This window comes from Schistocerca serialis, chromosome 3, assembly GCF_023864345.2.
Source record: "Schistocerca serialis cubense isolate TAMUIC-IGC-003099 chromosome 3, iqSchSeri2.2, whole genome shotgun sequence".
Classification (NCBI taxonomy): Eukaryota; Metazoa; Arthropoda; class Insecta; order Orthoptera; family Acrididae; genus Schistocerca; species Schistocerca serialis.
In genome coordinates this window covers 868,847,983-868,861,660 of record NC_064640.1, presented here as the reverse complement: position 1 = coordinate 868,861,660, position 13,678 = coordinate 868,847,983, and the positions used below count along the sequence as shown (strand labels likewise).

At 45.6% G+C, this 13,678-nt stretch overlaps 1 protein-coding gene across 1 annotated transcript in view; it reads left to right on the top strand.

Moving 5' to 3' along the window:
- LOC126471022 (ITG-like peptide) overlaps positions 1-13,678 on the top strand; it is an 87,321-nt gene that overhangs the window by 23,720 nt on the left and 49,923 nt on the right. The window lies entirely within an intron of this gene.

The following is a 13,678-nucleotide window of genomic DNA, read 5'->3' as shown; positions in this document are numbered from 1 at the left end:
GGCACAGGTCGCACATTCAGAACAGTGCCAAGGGGCTCGCAGTGATTGCGGGCTCTGGCTCTGAGCACTATGGGACTTAACGTCTTAGGTCATCAGTCCCTTAGAACTTAGAACTACTTAAACCTAGCTAACCTAAGTGATGTGTTGGCAGAAGAGCCAACACCGTGTTGCTAGAGGAGGCCGAAATGCACGCTTTTAATTTCACGCAGACTGGCGTGAGGTCTGGAACAATTAAAGGAGTTGAGTCTAATAAATAAAGTACGGAGTTGCTTGAATACTTAACTTTAATCCATAATTGGAGAACATCGCTCTTGATGATACATTAATTATAATCTCAATATAAACTGGTAATGGCGCCTTTCCTAGGTCGTAGCAAATGACGTAGCTGAAGGCTATGCTAACTATCGTCTCGGCAAATGAGAGCGTATTTGTCAGTGAACCATTCTTAGCAAAGTCTGCTGTACAACTGGGGTGAGTGCTAGGACATCTCTCTAGACCTGCCGTGTGGCGGCGCTCGGTCTGCAATCACTGACAGTGGCGACACGCGGGTCCGACGTATACTAATGGACCGCGGCCGATTTAAAGGCTACCACATAGCAAGTGTGGTGTCTGGCGGTGACACCACACTAAGGACATCACACACATCCATGCCCGAGGCAGGATTCGAACCTGCGACCGTAGCAGTCCCGCGGTTCCGGACTGCAGCGCCTAGAAACGCACGCAGTGATTGCGCTGGATGCGCATTTGGTAGTATAGCGGTTAAAATCCAGCCATCTACGTTTTGGTTGTCTTTGTGTACTGGTGTAGATGGGTGTGGGCGCGTGGCTTTTTGGTGTAGGTGGAGTGGATGGGTGGAAGATGCAGGCAGCCAGTGGCTGACCATACAAATTATTGACTTTCTAAGTAGACGTGCATTCCAAATACGCTCCAACGAGTGCTGGGGGTCAGGCGGAGAACGATGAACCTCCGATCGAGACGCGCCATTGTCAGCGCTATTTGTCCATGCGGCTCGGCAATGAGTAACCACGCCTAGCTGCATATTCCAAGTTGTTTCGTAGTACCGTGTTACGCTACCGCGCGTTGGCTCACGGAACTGTGAGCGAAGTGATCCATCATTCAGCCCAGTGATAGCCCGTGGCGTTGTCTAGGGCCAAACCCCAGACCAGTAGCTGGAAAGCGGTGGCTAGCATTGGCGGACCCCAATGGCTCGGGGAAGAGAGCCTCTTATTTCGACCCTCTGCCCGTCTAAACTACGGTTGGACCACCGGGCTCGCGGTCTGGTCGAGATATTGGAAGAACGTTGGCGGCCTCGCGGCGGAGGCCTGTACAAAGCGGACGCCGATTCGTAGCGCAGCTGCACCCGTGATCAGCCTGGTCGCACAGCTACTTTTCATACACAACAGGTCACGCCATGTTGCTCCAGGGGTCACGCAGCTCGCCAAGCGCCGCCAAAAGGTCTCGAACACTACTCATTGCCCCAGCTGGTTGCGGAAGTGCTACCATGGCGTAATGCTAAACCACCGCATGGTACTACTAGCCTGGATTTCAGCACCAGGCTCTGGCATGGTCCAGCGTGATTACACGTGGTTTCCCTAAATCGCTTGTGCTCCCTCTCTAATGGAGTCGTCGTTGAGAGGATGTTGAACTCTAACCTTGCTTCCTTCCATCGAGTCGCAAGGAGCGGGGTTCAAATTCTCGTCGGTGAACTAAGATTGAGCTTTGTCTTAATCGATTAAGGTGAGTTTCGCGATGGTTCATTTGGAAAAGACGCAGTCGATTATCTTCTCTACCCTTACTCTAGCCGATATTGTGCCCCATTTCATATGACTTCGTCGTCCACGGGACGTTAATATTCCTTCCTTAATCGGTGTCGCCTATATCAATTAGCTATCCTTAAAATACAAGGAAAAATTAAGGCGTCATCGTACATAAATCCAGAAAACCCCCCTGGGTCTCCTAGATAACAGTTCCACAGTACATTTTTGTACTCTAACCTTGTGTTAACCTTGAAACACAAAGTTCCTTACCGAGAGAGGTGGCGCAGTGGACTCGCACTCGGGAGGACGACGGTTCAAACCAGCGTCCGGCCATCCAGATTAGATTTTCCGTTAAGTCCCTAGATCACTTCAGGCAAAGGCCGGGATGGTTCCTTTGAAAGGGGACGACCGACTTCCTTCCCCATCTTCCCCTAATCCGATGGGACTGATGATATCGCTGTTTGGTCCCCTCCCCCGAATCAACCAACCAACAAAGTTGCGTGATAAGTCCAGGGGGTTTCCGTGAGCACAAACTCTCCCAAAGTAAAACACTTTCAGTTTGACAATACATCAGTTCTTCTCTTCGCCGGATGAAGCAGATTTGCTTTTAAGGATGGCTCGTCCTTTATAAATTCTTCGATTTAGTAACTTTCTTTATCGTTTATACATCAGTCTTTAGACTTTCCAAAAGGAAGAAGAGAATACCTCGATAATCCTGTGGGATTTCACGGAATGTCCAGAACGGATTAAGTGGCTGCTATGTCAGTTACCTTAGCAAGGATAGAATGACAACTGATGCTATCAATAGGAACTTTGCGTGACTGTACCTCTCCAGCCTTGTTGTTTGCTAATTACGGCCAAGAAAATTTTCTTACGAGACGATTTTTAAAGCGAATAATTTGCATCCTTATCGTTGCTGGCGTAGCTCTGCGAACGCTGCTGTTAATCTCACGCAACGTGGCGCTGCACGCGAAGTGGGCGGCTAATTCTTGGCCTTGGAAGCCGTATCTGAGACAAAAATTTCGTGTCACCGTTTTACAGCAACTCCTTCTCGAATCAGCCTCCGGATCTGCTCCGCCCTTTCAGGAGAACTTTACGAGTTTCACGTATTCGCTTCGAGCAGTCACTTACCTTGCATGTACGCAGAGTAGCTCAAATCGAGAACAGCTTAGCTACCAAGTCACGAAACAGTAACGTGGTAACCGAGTTTGTGCTGGACGTATGGTCCCTGGATTCGAAGATTACGTTAATCCGTTTCTTTCACCTTAACCGATAGAACGGGCAACCATTTATGAAATAGCAAGAGCATATGTTACGTAAATAATGGCAGAAATAATATTCACCCTTAATACCATCTCCTGTTTCTGTATCCTTTTGTTCCAGTTTGTTTCCATTGTAAAGTGCCATTTACTTTAACGATATAGATTTTTCTAACAATATTTTCCCATCAGCGTCTGCGTTTCAAACTCGTATGGTACATGAAGTTCAAAAATCATCAAAATGGTGATCAAAAAGTTCTCTGACTGGTAGCAGGGTCTTTTCCAATCTTTAAAGTGACTGAACTATAGGAAATCGTGGTGTAATACTAAGTACGTCTACCCATGGGTATATTTGCATGCTGAGTTGCAAGTCGGAGTAAGAAAGTGGTAGCCCCTCCATTACAATTATGGACAGTGAACCTTTGATTTTATAAGATTTCGTTCATATCACTGACCAAATGTTGCAGTACAAGAGAAATAATTGTAATGTTAGTTTTAGCACAACAAATTAAATATCAGTCTATAAATTTCTACCTCAGAGAATCAGGTTTTCGCGAAATGTAATGCTGTGAGCATCAAGTTTTTTTTCATTGGTATACACTACAGCATTACTGATTTATTCATTATGCATGAAAAGATCCATAACCCATAAATATTGGACTCTAATTTTATCATTTAGAGGAAGTTCGATTATGAATCGCATTAATATTAAGCACACAGAAGAACGTTTCCTGACTTGGAGGGATAAACTCTTGAGCACTCCGACGCACTTGAATGATTCATGAACAACGTCGAAGAAGTGTTATGAAATGGTGTTATTGATTTTTTTTAGAACACCGATGCAATTTTCAAGATAACTTAAGTTCTGATCAAAGACTTTGAAACTGCAACTCAAAATAATATCAACGTTGATGACAGAGAAGATAAAGGACGACCAGTGCAAACTTCGAGTGCTATGATTGTGTCTTTGCTATCAGAACGATTAAAATTCCGGAGAAAAAGAATGTTACCTGAAATCACAGAGAAAAGAAAAGGTCACCAGTAACTGATTAACTTCAGCAACTGAAATAACTATACAGTAAGTAAATACTCATCGCTTTAGTTAGAAAGCTGGTTCATATTTTACTAACTGAAGGCGTTAGTTGCTGTGAAAACTACTTTGCTTCGGTATTATTTTGGACTACTAATTTTTTAGAATCATTATCATTATTCCGGCTAATATAACTTTCTCACTGGACACATAGCTTGTAGGTTAGTGAATAATGTAGTGAAAATTGCAATCTACTCGTGAGTGCCTTAAAATCAACCAAACTTGCAGTAAAATGTCAAATAATTTGGGCCATAGAGTTCAGTGTTGACTGGACTGATGTAACACTAAAGGCCCAGTCAACGTACTCTCCAGTTTATTTGAATAACTTGGTATCACTGAAGGGTCAAATAAACTGGTGACGAAGAGAACAGCAGATCATACACTACTAGTCATGAAAAATTCTACATAGTCTTTCAGCACGTGCGGATACAGGGACCAGTATTCGAATTGGAAATATTGGGAGAGTCATACTTCCTTATTCACTCTTTATATATATCTCTCTCTCTCTTTCTCTTTCCTTCCCTCCCTCCCCCCCCCCCCTAAATATAACTTGCCGTCATCCAAACTTTTAATATGTCACAGACGCCTACGATTTCAATAATAGTACCAAAATGTGTGCAGTGTTTTAATTTAATAATAATAAATTGCTTAGTCACAGTAAAGTATATAATAATAATAATAATAATTCCTTGCATCTGCACATAGTGTATTGCTTTAGCATAACCTCAAAGAACTTGCTATTCAGAGAACTGCACCGTCTGAAAACAGTATGTTGAAAATTTGAGAATTGCATGTGTCATGCACTTTAATTAAGATCTCTGATAGCAACGAACAACTTTGAAGACGTCATAATTTACACTTGCAATCACCATTACAAGCTGTTTACTAAGCACTAAGACTGTCGAAACATCTCTGCAGATAGGCAATGAGAGCGTGTAAAAGAGAGGAATGTGTTACCTTTCAGTACTTTCCATCAATGTTCGGGAAGTCAGTCCCCTGTTTTTTCACCCTTAGTGAAGGGCCTTTTCCTTTATGTATTTCCTTACTCCACTTCCCGCGATTTGGCGGTTATTCTTGTAGAAACTCGAACTACAAACATCAAAAAAGTTGTGCATCATCCCGGTTTCCAGAACTCCTGAAGATAGACGTTGACTGTGGATATTGTATCACAGACACAGTCCCTTTGACTGTTCAGAGATGTCACTAAAGGCTCCCAAAGATGGAAAAAACCATGCATGATCAGCGCCTATTATACGTAGAGGGTCCGACAGCCTATCAGTTCCAGTCAGTCCACCGGGAACACGGCTCGTGTTGTCTGTAGTTCAACCATGCGTAGACGGTCAGTACCACGGTTCGATCGCGTCCACATTGTTAGCTTGTGCCAGCAAGGGCTCTCAACAAGGGAAGTGTCCAGGCGTCTCGGAGTGAACCAAAGCGATGTTGTTCGGACATGGAGGAGATACAGAGAGACAGGAACTGTCTTTGACATGCCTCGCTCAGGCCGCCCAAGGGCTCCTACTGCAGTGGATGACCGCTACCTAGGGTTTATGGCTCGGAGGAACCCTGACAGCAACGCCACCATGTTGAGTAATGCTTTCCGTGCAGCAACAGGACGTCGTGTTACGAATCAAACTGTGTGCAATAGGCTGCAAGATGCGCAACTTCACACCTAATGGGTTCAACAACATGTCAAATGGACCGCTCAGGATTGGCATCACGTTATCTTCACAGATGAGTGTCGCATATGCCTTCAAACAGACAATCGTCGAAGACGAGTTTGGAGGCAACCCGGTCAGGCTGAACGCCTTAGACACTGCCCAGCGAGTGCAGCAAGAAGGAGGTTCCCTGCTGTTTTGGGATGGCATGATGTGGGGCCGACGTACGCCACTGGTGGTCATGGAAGCCGCCGTAACAGATGTACGATACGTGAATGCCATCCTCCGACCGATAGTGCAACTATATCGGCAGTATATTGGCTAGGCATTCGTCTTGATGGACAACAATTCGCGCCCCCATTGTGCACATCTTGTGAATGACTTCCTGCAGGATAACGACATCAAAAATGGTTCAAATGGCTCTGAGCGCTATGGGACTCAACTTCTGAGGTCATCAGTCCCCTAGAACTACTTAAACCTAACTAACCTAAGGACATCACACACATCCATGCCCGAGGCAGGATGCGAACCTCCGACCGTAGCGGTCCTGAGGTTCCAGACTGTAGCGCCTAGAACCGCACGGCCACTCCGGCCGGTGATAACGACATCGCTCAACTAGAGTGGATAGCATGTTCTCCAGGCATGAACCCTATCGAACATGCCTAGGATAGATTGATAAGGGCTGTTTGTGGACGACGTGGCCCAACAACAACTCTGAGGAATCTACGCCGAATCGCTTTTGCGGAGTGGGGCAATCTGGGCCAAAAGTGCCTTGATGAACTTGTGGATAGTATGCCACGACACATACAGGCATTCATAAATGCAAGAAGACGTTCTACTGAATATTAGAGGTACCGGTCTGTACAGCAATCTGGATCACAACCTCTGAAGGTCTCGCTGTATGATGTTACAACATGCAGTGTGTGGTTTTCATGAGCAATAAAAAGGGCGAAATGATGTTTATGTTGATCTCTATTCCAATTTTCTGTACAGGTTTCGGAACTCTCGGAACCGAGGTGATGCAAAACTTTTTTTGATGTGTGTATACCGGATTTCTTGTTGACAGCACGTACATTCAGCTTACGGATACGTGTATTTACCTGGCTGTCATGCTAGCGGTCACCCCGCGAGCACATCTACGTGGCAAGCCCCCACGTACGGCACTTTAGAGTACACCTGTTAAACGTTGCTTGTAGTTTCTAGTATCCGTTGCCGTTTTCGAGACACTTAGTTTTCATGCCAATCTACTGTCCGAAAACTAGCTGTGAATTTGGAAATTCGTATACTTAATCGGCAAGCATGTGACAGCATGCGTACCTAAAATGCTCTAAAACATCGATCATAAAAACTGGATTTTCCGGTGCTCATACCTCGGGTTCTAGTGGTAATAAAAAGGCAGGGTCAAGTGTTTTGGACATCCCTTGGGCTAGGGACAATTTGTATAATCAACCGAAGGACTATCTTAGTGTCAATATCCTACAGTACAGACTCAAAGTATGAATATTTCACACTTCCTCCTGCTTAGGCAAATCGAGAAAATAGGTTGGTTCTTTTTGCATTTTATGTGGTCTAAGGTGACCTTGATGGGACTTACGGGACTGTTGGGTATGAGTGAGTTACAGTTACAAAAGCGTAGTTAGCGAAATTCAGCGTCTAGTCTCAGAAAAACAAAAGTATCCGTGTGGTAGTGGAGCAATTGGTTCGGCTCTGTTAGAAAGAGCAGCTTCAACTTTAAAAGCAGCAGTTGTGGTGTCACATAGGCGCCGTAGCGCCGCGATGGCCAACGCAGATGATGCAGCAGCGTCCGTTTGGCGGGCCATAGTCCATTATAATGCTAAAGAGTCGGCCGTTTGGCGGGCCAAGGTCCAACGTAATTATTCGTTGGTTTGCGAACACTGGACCTGTGCACTTCTTACTTCAAAGGCACGTCCAGTGTTGTGCAAGAAGCTGCTCCACAGTAGACTCGCTCGCTCCAAGAGTGTCAACGCCCTCGACAGCCTGAAATCGAACACTGTCATATCAAGAAATGACAATGACAACATACTGATAAAACAGCGTGAATCCGCTCCTCTCTCAGTAAGATTGTAAATTCTTGCTAGGTGCAACGTGAAGCCATCGGACTTCTCTCGGTCAGTCCTAAAATAGCAGCAAAGTAATTGTCACCAGAAACATCACGATTACTGTCGTCTTCCGTACGAACGTCAGGAGCTGTGCCCGAAAACAAAGAAGCGGTATCATCAATAAAACGAAAACTACTATCAAACAGATGAGAAGTGCGATATTTTGCGCATCGGGAAGACAGACAGTAATGAAATGCGGCTGCACATAGGCAACACTTTCCTTGGGTGTACACTGATGGAAAAAAAATCGCAACACAAAATATAATTAATGTAGAATAATGAAATTTCGGGAATACATTCCTGTAGGTGATTAACACTGCAAGATCACAGGTTAACGTAAGAGTGAGATAAGCCATTGCAGATGTGAAATGCTGGTACGTTAGTAACCGGTGTAACTGCCAGAATGTTGAATGCAAGCACGCAGAGGTTCGTGTATTGTGTTGTGAATGTGCCGGCTGTTAGTTTGTGGGACAGACGTCCATGACAGTTGCACTTGGTCGGCCAATACAAGGACAGTTAAAGCTGTTCGTTGATGACGCTGGAGTTTTCATCCGATGATGTCCCATATGTGCTCGATTACACACAGATCATGTGATCGAGCAGGCCCAGGCTATATGTCGACACTCCAGGCGCAGCCAGCTTTCATCAGAAGATACAAGGGACTTCCAACGTGCCCTGTAATGAGCTCTCGCTTTACACCACTGAAGTCGCAGATGCGATGGTTTAACTAACTCCTCCCGAACAGGCCACGAAGGCCCAACAGTACCGACCGGTCGCCGTGTCATCCTCAGCCCACAGGCGTCACTGGATGCTGATATGTCTACATTTACATCTACATCTATACTCCGCAAGCCACCCAACGGTGGGTGGCGGAAGGCACTTTACGTGCCACTGTCATTACCTCCCTTTCCTGTTCCAGTCGTCTATGGTTCGCGGGAAGAACGACTGCCGGAAAGCTTCTGTGCGCGCTCGAATCTCTCTAATTTTACATTCGTGATCTCCTCGGGAGGTATCGCACCCTCTCGAAACCTGGGCAGCAAGCTACACCGCGATGCAGAGCGCCTCTCTTGCAGAGTCTGCCACTTGAGTTTGCTAACATCTCTGTAACGCTATCACGCTTACCAAATAACCCTGTGACGAAACGCGCCGCTTTTCTTTGGATCTTCTCTATCTCCTCCGTCAACCCGATCTGGTACGGATCCCACACTGATGAGCAATATTCAAGTATAGGTCGAACGAGTGTTTTGTAAGCCACCTCCTTTCTTGATGGACTATATTTTCTAAAGACTCTTCCAATGAATCTCAACCTGGTACCCGCCTTACCAACAACTAATTTTATATGATCATTCCACTTCAAATCGTTCCGCACGCATACTCCCAGATATTTTACAGAAGTAACTGCTACCACTGTTTGTTCTGCTATAATATAGTCATACAATAAAGGATCCTTCTTTCTATGTATTCGCAATACATTACTTTTGTCTATGTTAAGGGTCAGTTGCCACTCCCTGCACCAAGTGCCTATCCGCTGCAGATCTTCCTGCATTTCGCTACAATTTTCTAATGCTGCAACTTCTCTGTATACTACAGCATCATCCGCGAAAAGCCGCACGATACTTCCGACACTATCTACTAGGTCATTTATATATATTGTGAAAAGCAATGGTCCCATAACACTCCCCTGTGGCACGCCAGAGGTTACTTTAACGTCTGTAGACGTCTCTCCATTGAGAACAACATGCTGTGTTCTGTTTGCTAAAATCTCTTCAATCCAGCTACACAGCTGGTCTGATATTCCGTAGGCTCTTACTTTGTTTATCAGGCGACAGTGCGGAACTGTATCGAACGCCTTCCGGAAGTCAAGGAAAATAACATCTACCTGGGAGCCTGTATCTAATATTTTCTGGGACTCATGAACAAATAAAGCGAGTTGGGTCTCACACGATCGCTGTTTCCGGAATCCATGTTGATTCCTACAGAGTAGATTCTAGGTTTTCAGAAACGACATGATACGCGAGCAAAAAACATGTTCTAAAATTCTACCATAGATCGACGTCAGAGATATAGGCCTATAGTTTTGCGCATCTGCTCGACGACCCTTCTGAAGACTGGGACTACCTGTGCTCTTTTCCAATCATTTGGAATTTTCCGTTCCTCTAGAGACTTGCGGTACACGGCTGTTAGAAGGCGGCAAGTTCTTTCGCGTACTCTGTGTAGAATCGAATTGGTATGCAGTCAGGACCAGTGGACTTGACTCTGTTGAGTGATTTCAGTTGCTTTTCTATTCCTTGGACACCTATTGCGATGTCAGCCATTTTTTCGTTTGTACGAGGGTTTAGAGAAGGAACTGCAGTGCGGTCTTCCTCTGTGAAACAGCTTTGGAAAATGGTGCTTAGTATTTCAAGGAGGGGCATATGGTCACCATAAGCACGGTCTTCACGCGACCGTACATTCTCGTGACCAGTCATGTACAGTACCTACATCCACGTCTTTCTGCAGTGTCTACAAAAGATTATCCAGCTTCTCGTAGCCCTATCGCACCATCTCATTCAAACTCAGTGAGTTTGCGCACGAGTATGAACGCAATTTCTCCCGAGTACGTCATCATGTAAGTTAATCACTGCGCTATTTCTCTCTTTGCCACGGGATAGAAAATACAGGGTGTTACAAAAAGGTACGGCCAAACTTTCAGGAAACATTCCTCACATACAAAGAAAGAAAATATGTTATGTGGACATGTGTCCGGAAACGCTTACTTTCCATGTTAGAGCTCATTTTATTACTTCTCTTCAAATCACATTAATCATGGAATGGAAACACACAGCAACAGATCGTACCAGCGTGACTTCAAACACTTTGTTCCAGGAAATGGTCAAAATGTCCTCCTTTAGCGAGGATACGTGCATCCACCCTCCGTCACATGGAATCCCTGATGCACTGAAGCAGCCCCGGAGAATGGCATATTGTATCACAGCCGTCCACAATACGAGCACGAAGAGTCTCTACATTTGGTACCGGGGTTGCGTAGACAAGAGCTTTCAAATGCCCCCATAAATGAAAGGCAAGAGGGTTGAGGTCAGGAGAGCGTGGAGGCCATGGAATTGGTCAGCCTCTACCAATCCATCGGTCACCGATTCTGTTGTTGAGAAGCGTACGAACACTTCGACTGAAATGTGCAGGAGCTCCATCGTGCATGAACAACATGTTGTGTCGTACTTGTAAAGGCACATGTTCTAGCAGCACAGGTAGAGTATCCCGTATGAAATCATGATAACGTGCTCCATTGAGCGTAGGTGGAAGAACATGGGGCCCAATCAAGACATCACCAACAATGCCTGCCGAAACGTTCACAGAAAATCTGTGTTGATGACGTGATTGCACAATTGCGTGCGGATTCTCGTCAGCCCACACATGTTGATTGTGAAAATTTACAATTTGATCACGTTGGAATGAAGCCTCATCCGTAAAGAGAACATTTGCACTGAAATGAGGATTGACACATTGTTGGATGAACCATCCGCAGAAGTGTACCCGTGGAGGCCAATCAGCTACTGATAGTGCCTGCACACGCTGTACTTGGTACGGAAACGACTGGTTCTCCCGTAGCACTCTCCATACAGTGACGTGGTCAACGTTACCTTGTACAGCAGCAACTTCTCTGACGCTGACATTAGGAGAATTGCCTCGTCCATTGCAGGTGTCCTTGTCGTTCTAGGTCTTCCTCAGTCGCGAGTCATAGGCTGGAATGTTCCGTGCTCCCTAAGACGCCGATCAATTGCTTCGAACGTCTTCCTGTTGGGACACCTTCGTTCTGGAAATCTGTCTCGATACAAACTCACCGCGCCACGGCTATTGCCCTGTGCTAATCCATACATCAAATGGGCATCTGCCAACTCCACATTTGCAAACATTGCACTGACTGCAAAACCACGTTCGTGATGAACACTTACCTATTGATGCTACGTACTGATGTGCTTGATCCTAGTACTGTAGAGCAATGAGTCGCATGTCAACACAAGCACCGAAGTCAACATTACCTTCCTTCAATTGGGCCAACTGGCGGTGAATCGAGGAAGTACAGTACTTACTGACGAAACTAAAATGAGCTCTAACATGGAAATTAAGCGTTTCCAGACACATGTCCACATAACATCTTTTCTTTATTTGTGTGTGAGGAATGTTTCCTGAAAATTTGGTCGTACCTTTTTGTAACACCCTGTATATGAGGAACACATCTGACACCTCTGTTGTCTGACGCCATGACGGAAAAAAATCTTATTACGACACGTGGCGACGTCACGAAATACGAAACTTTCTTGAGATTTTTTTCTACATTGGTCTGAAACATTAGTTTTTCTTTTGTACCTGTGTTAATTTAGTATGTACCACTTTTTAAGTTCCGCTTTTTATAGGTCCCTGATCTGTTATTTTTGTCTGCTGCTGTCTGTCCCCTTAGCTGTGTGGTCAGCGCCTGTGACTCCCATGCAGAGGGCCCGGGTTCGATTCCCAGCCGGGTCGGAGATTTTCTCCGCTCGGGGACTGGGAGTTGTGTTGTACTCATCATCATTTCATCATCATCGATACGCAAGTCGATCAATGTAGCGTCAACTATAAAGACTTGCACCTCGGCGGCCTAACTTCCCCAGGTGAGGACTCAGTACCATACGATCACATGTCCTTAATTACTTAAGGCAGTACATGAGTACACTGCACAAAAAATTAGTCTACCAAGGTATCATCTGCGCATAGCGTTAAACGTCTCATTGGACTGCCTGTGCAGTCATCGCCTTGCAATATTTGTGTAGTGTTGGCAGAAGAGCCAACACCGTGTTACTATTGGAGGCCGAAATGCACGCGTTTAGCTCTCGCAGGCTGGCGTGAGGAGGGAAGGACTATACTGACGTGAGGTCTGGAACATGACAAGGAATTAGAATTCAGAAAGCGGACGTAATTAGTGAGATACTTAACTTTAATCCATTAATGATGAACGTCGCTCTTGACGGGACATGAGTCACAATATTATCTGTTCAGAAAACATTCTTGAAGAATATGGCGCCTTGCTAGGTCGTAGCAAATGACGTAGTTGAATGCTATGCTAAACTGTCGTGTCGGCAAATGAGAGCGTATGTAGACAGTGAACCATCGCTAGCAAAGTCGGCTGTACAACTGGGCCGAGTGCTAGGGAGCCTCTCTCTAGACCTGCCGTGTGGCGGCGCTCGGTCTGCAGTCACTGATAGTGGCGACATGCGGGTCCGACGTATACTAACGGACCGCGGCCGATTTAAAGGCTACCACCTAGCAAATGTGGTGTCCGGCGGTGACACCACAATTTGAAAAGAGGCAAAATCGCACGTCGTTGAAGTGCACTACGTACCTCTAGTCGGCTACTGACCTATTTCTGTGTTGCTTGTCCCGTTGAAGGCATGCAGCTTTATGTGCCGCTGCACGATACCTGACTCATAACGTCCATTATAAGCATATCCCTCCGCAAAATCCGCTCGTAAACTGTTTGAAATGGACCTGCGTTCGCTGGCAGTACTAATTCCTGTTGGGTTTGAAGCCGATCATCACTGGCAAGGTGTGGTACCCTGCTCGTTTTGCTTGTTACACGACTTGGGGTGGTACACCATTCACTATAGACACGATGCAGAGTCCACGCTGATATTAGAAAATCGGGTAACTTCAGATAAAGTATGGTCATGGGCACGTCCAAACACAAAAGCTCCGTTCAGTCACGCATCTACATAGATACGTGTCAGTGCGATGATTCCATACAATCGTCTGGCACATACACGCC